The sequence below is a fragment of the Triticum urartu genome, chromosome 7A (assembly GCF_056163025.1).
Source record: "Triticum urartu cultivar PI428250 chromosome 7A, HENAU_Tu73, whole genome shotgun sequence".
NCBI classification, from domain to species: Eukaryota; Viridiplantae; Streptophyta; class Magnoliopsida; order Poales; family Poaceae; genus Triticum; species Triticum urartu.
Window position 1 is genome coordinate 317957722 of NC_141879.1, and position 10345 is coordinate 317968066.

The following is a 10345-nucleotide window of genomic DNA, read 5'->3' on the forward strand; positions in this document are numbered from 1 at the left end:
CCCCGAAAAATAACAAAAATTCGCACAACACTCATGTTGTTCAATGTTGACACGAGAAATTTTTTTGAAAGCAATAAGAGGCGATGTATATCGTTTCGTCCCCAAAGGTGGGACGTTCCTTACCGAAACCATCATGCTTGTTGTCAGAAGCTCCAGTTTGTGAGAAGCATATACCCAAACCTGCCCAAAATGGGACAAAATTTGTGCCACGGCTTGTTGATGCCGCTCCACGATAGCATGCCATGGTTCATGAATTTCAAACGATTTTTCGATTTACTAGAATTTGAAAACCAGGCATCTCAATATTTTTTCGGCAATCAACGGTGCGCCGGTGTTTGAAATTCATTCCCATTTCTTGCGTGGGACCTAAGCATGCACCCAAGGACACATATTTGATTTTTCAACCAATTTATATGCACTGGAGCATGTGCATGTAGTTCAAATTTGAATTATGCACATAAAATGCATTGAAAATTTAGTTAATGCATAAAATTGTCCAAACGAACCCTAAAAAATCACAAAAATTTGCACAACCCTCCTGTTGTTCTATGTTGACACGAGAATTTTTTTTGAAAGCAATAAGAGGCTATGGATATCGTTTCATCCCCAAAGGTGGGACATTTCCTACCGAAAACCATCATGCTTGTTGTGAGAAGCTCCGGTTTGGGAGAAGCATATACCCAAACCTTCCCCAAATGGGACAAAATTTTTACCGCGTCATGTTGATGCTGCTCCATGATAGCGTGCCAAGTTTCATGAATTTCAGACGAGTTTTGGATTTACTAGAATTTAAAAACCTGTCATATCAATGTTTTGCCAGCAATCAACGGTGCCTCGGTGTTTGAAATTCATTCCCATCTCTTGCATGGGACCTAAGCATACACCCAAGGGCTCATATTTTATTTTTCAACCAATTTATGTGCACCGGAGCACGTGCGTGTAGTTCAAATTTGAATTATGCACATAAAATTCCTGGAAAACTCAGTTAATGCATAAAAAGTCCAAACGAACCCCAAAAAGTCACAAAAATTCGCACAACACTCCTATTGTTCTATGTTGACACGAAAAAGAATTTGAAAGCTATAAGACGCAATTTATATTGTTTCGTCCCCAAAGGTGGGACGTTCCCTACCGAAAACCATCATGCTTGTTGTGAGAAGCTCCGGTTTGTGAGAAGCATATACCCAAACCTGCCCCAAATGGGACAAAATTTGTACCACGTCATGTTGATGCCGCTCCCTGATAGCATGCCAAGTTTCATGAATTCCAGACGAGTTTTGGATTTACTAGAATTAAAAAACGAGGAATCAAAATGTTTCGCCCGCAATGAACGGTGCCCCGGGGTTTGAAATTCATTCCCATTTCTTGCATAGGACCTAAGCATGCACCCAAGGACACATATTTGATTTTTCCACCAATTTATATGCACTTGAGCATGTGCATGCAGTTCAAATTTGAATTATCCACATAAAATGCATTAAAAACTCAGTTAATGCATAAAATTGTCCAAACGAACCCCGAAAAATCACAAAAATTGGCACAACACTCATGTTGTTCTATGTTGACACGAGAATTTTTTTTGAAAGCAATAAGAGGAAATGGACGTCGTTTCGTCCCTAAAGGTGGGACGTTCCCTACCGAAAACCATCTTGCTTGTTGTCAGAAGCTCCGGTTTGTGAGAAGCATATACCCAAACCTGCCCCAAATGGGATAAAATTTGTACCACGGCATGTTGATGCCGCTCCATGACAGAATGCCAAATTACATGAATTTCAGATGAGTTTTGGATTTACAAGAATTTAAAAACCAGGCATCTCAATGTTTTGCCGGCTATCAACGGTGCCCTGGTGTTTGAAATTCATTCCCATTTCTTGCATGGGACCTAAGCTTGCACCCAAGGAACCAGATTTGATTTTTCAACCAATTTATATGCACTGGAGCATGTGCATGTAGTTAAAATTTGAATTATGCGCATAAAATGCATTGAAAACTCAGTTAATGCATAAAAATGTCGAAACGAAAACAAAAAAATCACAAAAATTCGCACAACCCTCCTGTTGTTCTATGTTGTCACGATAAAAAAATTTGAAAGCAATAAGAGGCAATGGATATCGTTTCGTCCCCAAAGGTGGGACGTTTCCTACCGAAAACCATCATGCTTGTTGTGAGAAGCTCCGGTTTGGGAGAACCATATACCCAAAGCTTCCCCAAATGGGTAAAAATTTGTACCATGGCATGTTGATGCCGCTCCATGATACCATGCCAAGTTTCATGAATTTCAGAAGAGTTTTGGATTTACTTGAATTTAAAAACCAGGCATCTCAATGTTTTTTCGGCAATCAACAGTGCCCCGGTGTTTGAAATTCATTCCCATTTCTTGCGTGGGACCTAAGCATGCACCCAAGGACACAGATTTGATTTTCAACTAATTTATATGCACTGGAGCATGTGCATGTAGTTCAAGTTTGAATTATGCACATAAAATGCATTGAAAACTCAGTTAATGCATAAAAATTTCCAAACGAACCTCGAAAAATCACAAAAATTCGCACAACACTCCCGTTGTTCTATGTTGACACGAGTAAAAAATTTGAAAGCAATAAGAGGTAATGGTTATCGTTTCGTCCCCAAAGGTCGGACGTTCCCTACCAAAAACCATCATGCTTGTTGACAGAAGCTCTGGTTTGTGAGAAGCATATACCCAAACCTGCCACAAATAGGACAAAATTTGTACGACGGCATGTTGATGCCGCTCCATGATAGCATGCAAATTTTCATGAATTCCAGACGAGTTTTGGATTTACTTCAATTAAAAAACCAGGAATCTCAATGTTTCGCCGGCAATCAACGGTGCCCCGGGGTTTGAAATTCATTCCCATTACTTGCATAGGACCTAAGCATGCACCCAACGACACGTATTTTATTGTTCCACCAATTTATATGCACTTGAGCATGTGCATGTAGTTCAAATTTGAATTATCCACATAAAATGCATTGAAAACTCAGTTAATGCATAAAATTGTCCAAACGAACCCCGAAAAATCACAAAAATTCGCACAACACTCATTTTGTTCTATGTTGACACGAGAAATGTTTTTTAAAGAAATAAGAGGCAATGTGTATCGTTTCGTCCCCAAAGGTGGGACGTTCCTTACCAAAACCATCATGCTTGTTGTCAGAAGCTCCGGTTTGTGAGAAGCATATACCCAAACCTGACCAAAATGGGACAAAATTTGTGCCACGGCATGTTGATGCCGCTCCATGATAGCGTGCCATGGTTCATGAATTTCTAACGATTTTTTGATTTACTAGAATTTGAAAACCAGGCATCTCAATGTTTTTTCGGCAATCAACGGTGCCCCGGTGTTTGAAATTCATTCCCATTTCTTGCGTGGGACCTAAGCATGCACCCAAGGACACATATTTGATTTTTCAACCAATTTATATGCACTGGAGCATGTGCATGTAGTTCAAATTTGAATTATGCACATAAAATGCATTGAAAACTCAGTTAATGCATAAAATTGTCCAAACGAACCCTAAAAAATCACAAAAATTTGCACAACCCTCCTGTTGTTCTATGTTGACACGAGACTTTTTTTTGAAAGCAATAAGAGGCTATGGATATCGTTTCATCCCCAAAGGTGGGACGTTTCCTACCGAAAACCATCATGCTTGTTGTGAGAATCTCCGGTTTGGGAGAAGCATATACCCAAACCTGCCCCAAATGGGACAAATTCGTACCATGGCATGTTGATGCCGCTCCATGATACCATGCCAAGTTGCATGAATTTCATACGAGTTTTGGATTTACTAGAATTTGAAACCAGGCATCTCAATGTTCTGCCGGCAATCAATGGTGCCCCGGTGTTTGAAATTCATTCCCATTTCTTGCATGGGACCTAAGCATGTACCGAAGGACACATATTTGATTTCCAACCAATTTATATGCACTTGAGCATGTGCATGTAGTTCAAATTTAAATTATGAACATAAAATGCATTGAAAACTTAGTTAATGCATAAAAATTTCCAAACGAACCTCGAAAAATCACAAAAAATCGTGCAACACTCCTATTGTTCTATGTTGACATGAGAAAAAAATTGAAAGCAATAAGAGGTAATGGTTATCATTTCGTCCCCAAAGGTGGGACGTTCCCTACCAAAAACCATCATGCTTGTTGTGAGAAGCTCCGGTTTGTGAGAAGCATATACCCAAACCTGCCCCAAATGGGACAAAATTTGTACCACGTCATGTTGATGCCGCTCCATGATAGCATGCCAAGTTTCATGAATTCAAGACGAGTTTTGGATTTACTAGAATTAAAAAACCAGGAATCTAAATGTTTCGCCCGCATTCAACGGTGCCCCGGGGTTTGAAATTCATTCCCATTTCTTGCAAAGGACCTAAGCATGCACCCAAGGACACATATTTGATTTTTCCACCAATTTATATGCACTTGAGCATGTGCATGTAGTTCAAATTTGAATTATCCACATAAAATGCATTGAAAACTCAGTTAATGCAAAAAATGTCCAAACGAACCCCGAAAAATAAAAAACATTCGCACAACACTCATGTTGTTCAATGTTGACACGAGAAATTTTTTTGAAAGCAATAATAGGCAAGGAATATCGTGTCGTCCCCAAAGGTGGGACGTTCCCTACCGAAACCATCATGCTTGTTGTCAGAACCTCTGGTTTGTGAGAAGCATATACCCAAACCTGCCCCAAATGGGATAAAATTTGTACCACGGCATGTTGATGCCGCTCCATGACAGAATGCCAAATTACATGAATTTCAGATGAGTTTTGGATTTACAAGAATTTAAAAACCAGGCATCTCAATGTTTTGCCGGCTATCAACGGTGCCCTGGTGTTTGAAATTCATTCCCATTTCTTGCATGGGACCTAAGCTTGCACCCAAGGAACCAGATTTGATTTTTCAACCAATTTATATGCACTGGAGCATGTGCATGTAGTTAAAATTTGAATTATGCGCATAAAATGCATTGAAAACTCAGTTAATGCATAAAAATGTCGAAACGAAAACAAAAAAATCACAAAAATTCGCACAACCCTCCTGTTGTTCTATGTTGTCACGATAAAAAAATTTGAAAGCAATAAGAGGCAATGGATATCGTTTCGTCCCCAAAGGTGGGACGTTTCCTACCGAAAACCATCATGCTTGTTGTGAGAAGCTCCGGTTTGGGAGAACCATATACCCAAAGCTTCCCCAAATGGGTAAAAATTTGTACCATGGCATGTTGATGCCGCTCCATGATACCATGCCAAGTTTCATGAATTTCAGAAGAGTTTTGGATTTACTTGAATTTAAAAACCAGGCATCTCAATGTTTTTTCGGCAATCAACGGTGCCCCGGTGTTTGAAATTCATTCCCATTTCTTGCGTGGGACCTAAGCATGCACCCAAGGACACAGATTTGATTTTCAACTAATTTATATGCACTGGAGCATGTGCATGTAGTTCAAGTTTGAATTATGCACATAAAATGCATTGAAAACTCAGTTAATGCATAAAAATTTCCAAACGAACCTCGAAAAATCACAAAAATTCGCACAACACTCCCGTTGTTCTATGTTGACACGAGTAAAAAATTTGAAAGCAATAAGAGGTAATGGTTATCGTTTCGTCCCCAAAGGTCGGACGTTCCCTACCAAAAACCATCATGCTTGTTGACAGAAGCTCTGGTTTGTGAGAAGCATATACCCAAACCTGCCACAAATAGGACAAAATTTGTACGACGGCATGTTGATGCCGCTCCATGATAGCATGCAAATTTTCATGAATTCCAGACGAGTTTTGGATTTACTTCAATTAAAAAACCAGGAATCTCAATGTTTCGCCGGCAATCAACGGTGCCCCGGGGTTTGAAATTCATTCCCATTACTTGCATAGGACCTAAGCATGCACCCAACGACACGTATTTGATTGTTCCACCAATTTATATGCACTTGAGCATGTGCATGTAGTTCAAATTTGAATTATCCACATAAAATGCATTGAAAACTCAGTTAATGCATAAAATTGTCCAAACGAACCCCGAAAAATCACAAAAATTCGCACAACACTCATTTTGTTCTATGTTGACACGAGAAATGTTTTTGAAAGAAATAAGAGGCAATGTATATCGTTTCGTCCCCAAAGGTGGGACGTTCCTTACCGAAACCATCATGCTTGTTGTCAGAAGCTCCGGTTTGTGAGAAGCATATACCCAAACCTGCCCAAAATGGGACAAAATTTGTGCCACGGCATGTTGATGCCGCTCCATGATAGCGTGCCATGGTTCATGAATTTCTAACGATTTTTTGATTTACTAGAATTTGAAAACCAGGCATCTCAATGTTTTTTCGGCAATCAACGGTGCCCCGGTGTTTGAAATTCATTCCCATTTCTTGCGTGGGACCTAAGCATGCACCCAAGGACACATATTTGATTTTTCAACCAATTTATATGCACTGGAGCATGTGCATGCAGTTCAAATTTGAATTATGCACATAAAATGCATTGAAAACTCAGTTAATGCATAAAATTGTCCAAACGAACCCTAAAAAATCACAAAAATTTGCACAACCCTCCTGTTGTTCTATGTTGACACGAGACTTTTTTTTGAAAGCAATAAGAGGCTATGGATATCGTTTCATCCCCAAAGGTGGGACGTTTCCTACCGAAAACCATCATGCTTTTTGTGAGAATCTCCGGTTTGGGAGAAGCATATACCCAAACCTGCCCCAAATGGGACAAATTCGTACCATGGCATGTTGATGCCGCTCCATGATACCATGCCAAGTTTCATGAATTTCAGACGAGTTTTGGATTTACTAGAATTAAAAAACCAGGCATCTCAATGTTTTGCCAGCAATCAACGGTGCCCTGGTGTTTGAAATTCTTTCCCATTTCTTGCATGGGACCTAAGCATGCACCCAAGGACGCATATTTTATTTTTCAACCAATTTATATGTACCGGAGCCTGTGCATGTAGTTCAAATTTGAATTATGAACATAAAATTCTTTGAAAACTCAGTTAATGCATAAAAAAGTCCAAACGAACCCCGAAAAATCACAAAAAATCTCACAACACTCCTGCTGTTCTATGTTGACATGAGAAAAAAAATTGAAAGCAATAAGAGGCAATTTATATCGTTTCGTCCCGAAAGGTGGGACGTTCCCTACAGAAAACCATCATGCTTGTTGTGAGAAGCTCTGGTTTGTGAGAAGCATATACCCAAACCTGCCCCAAATGGGAGAAAATTTGTACCACGACATGTTGATGCCGCTCCAGAATAGCATGCCATGGTTCATGAATTTCAGACCAGTTTTTGATTTACTAGAATTTGAAATCAAGGCATATCAATGTTTTGCCTGCAATCAAGGGTGCCCCGGTGTTTGAAATTCATTCCCATTTCTTGCGTGGGACCTAAGCATGCACCCAAGGACACATATTTGATTTTTGAACCAATTTATATGCACTGGAGCATGTGCATGTAGTTCAAATTTGAATTATGCACATAAAATGCATTGAAAACTCAGTTAATGCATAAAAATGTCCAAACAAACCCCGAAAAATCACAAAAATTCACACAACACTCATGTTGTTCTATGCTGACACGAGATTTTTTTTTGAAAGCAATAAGAGGCAATGGATATCGTTTCGTCCCCAAAGGTGGGATGTTCCCTACCGAAAACCATCATGCTTGTTGTAAGAAGCTCCGGTTTGTGAGAAGCATATACCCAAACCTGCCCCAAATGGCACAAAATTTGTACCACGGCATGTTGATGCCGCTCCATGATACCATGCCAAGTTTCTTGAATTTCAGACGAGTTTCCGATTCACTAGAATTAAAAAACCATGCATCTCAATGTTTCGCCGGCAATCAACGGTGCCCCGGGGTTTGAAATTCATTCCCATTTCTTGCATGGGACCGAAGCATGCTCCCAAGGACACATATTTGATTTATCCACCAATTTATATGCACTTGAGCATATGCATTTAGTGGAAATTTGAATTATGCACATATAATGCATTGAAAACTCAGTGAATGCATAAAAATGTCCAGACAAACCTCAAAAAATCACAAAAATTCGCACAACACTCATGTTGTTCCATGTTGACACGAGAATTTTTTTTGAATGCAATAATAGGAAATGGATATCATTTCGTCCCCAAAGGTGGGACGTTCCCTACCGAAAACCATCATGCTTGTTGTAAGAAGCTCCGGTTTGTGAGAAGCATATACCCAAACCTGCACAAAATGGGACAAAATTCATACCACGGTATGTTGATGCCACTCCATGATAGCATGCCAAGTTTTATGAAATTTGGTCGAGTTTTGGATTTACTAGATTTAAAAAACCAGGAATCTCAATGTTTCACCGGCAATCAACGGTGCCCCAGGGTTTGAAATTCATACCTATTTCTTGCATGGGACATAAGCATGCACCCAAGGACACACATTTGATTTTTCCACCAATTTATATGCACTTGAGCATGTGCATGTAGTTCAAATTTGAATTATGCACATAAAATGCATTGAAAACTCAGTTAATGCATAAAAATGTCCAAATGAACCCCGAAAAAGCACAAAAATTTGCACAACAATCATGTTGTTCTATGTTGAGACGAGAATTTTTTTTGAAAACAATAATAGGCAATGGATATCGTTTCGTCCCGAAAGGTGGGACGTTCCCTACCGAAAACCATCATGCTTGTTGTCAGAAGCTCCGGTTTGAGAGAAGCATATACCCAAACCTGCCCCAAATGGGACAAAGTTTGTACCACGGCATGTTGTTGCCGCTACATTATAGCATGCCAAGTTTCATGAATTTCAGACGAGTTTCGGATTTACTAGAATTTTAAAACCAGGAATCTCAATGTTTTGCCGGCAATCAATGGTGCCCCGGTTTTTGAAATTCATTCCCATTTCTTCCATGGGACCTAAGCATGCACCCAAGGACACATGTTTGATTTTTCAACCAATTTATATGCACTTGAGCATGTGCATGTAGTTCCAATTTGAGTTATGCACATAAAATGCATTGAAAACTCAGTTAATGCATAAAAATGTCCAAACAAACCCCGAAAAATCACAAAAGTTCGCACAACACTCATGTTATTCTATGTGGATACAAGAAAAAAATTTGAAAGCAATACGAGGCAATGGATATCGTTTCGTCACCAAAGGTGGGACATTTCCTAACGAAAACCAACATGCTTGTTGTGAGAAGCACCGGTTTGTGAGAAGCATATACACAAACCTGCCCGAAATGGGACACAATTTGTACCATGACATGTTGATGCCGCTGCATGATAGCATGCCAAGTTTCATAAATTTCACACGAGTTTTTGATTTACTAGAATTTTAAAACCAGGCATCTCAATGTTTTGCCAGCATTCAATGGTGCCCCGGTGTTTGAAATTCATTCCCATTTCTTCCATGGGACCTAAGCATGCACCCAAGGACACAAATTTGATTTTTCAACCAATATATATGCACGGGAGCATGTGCATGTAGTTCAGATTTAAAATATGCATAGAAAATGCATTGAAAACTCAGTTAATACATAAAAACGTCCAAACGAACCCCGAAAAATCATAAAAATTAGCACAACACTCCTGTTGTTCTATGTTAACACAAGAAAAAAAATCGAAAGCAATAAGAGGCAATGGATATCGTTTGGTCCCCAAAGGTGGGATGTAACCTACCGAAAACCATCATGCTTGTTGTCAGAAGCTTTGGTTTGTGAGAAGCATATACCCAAACGTGCCCAATTGGGACAAAATTAGTACCACGACATGTTGATGCCGCTCCACGATAGCATGCCAAGTTTCATGAATTTTAGATGAGTTTTGGATTTATTAGAAATTAAAAACCACGCATCTCAATGTTTTGCCGGCAATCAACGGTGCCCTGGTGTTTGAAATTCATTCCCATTTCTTGCATGGGACTTAAGCATGAACCCAAGGACACATATTTGATTTTTCAACCAATTTATATGCACCAGAGCATGTGCATGTAGTTCAAATTTGAATTATTCACAAAAATGCTTTGAAAACTCAGTTAATGCATAAAAATGTCCAACCAAACCCCAAAAAATCACAAAATTTCGCACAACACTCTTGTTGTTCTATGTTGACAAGAGGGAAGGGATATCGTTTCATCCCCAAAGGTGGGACGTTCCCTACCGCAAACCATCATGCTTGTTGTCAGAAGCTCCGGTTTCTGAGAGGCATATACCCAAACCTGCCCCAAATGGGACAAAATTTGTACCACGGCATGCTGATGCCTCTCCATGGTGGCATGCCAAATTTCATGAATTTCAGACGA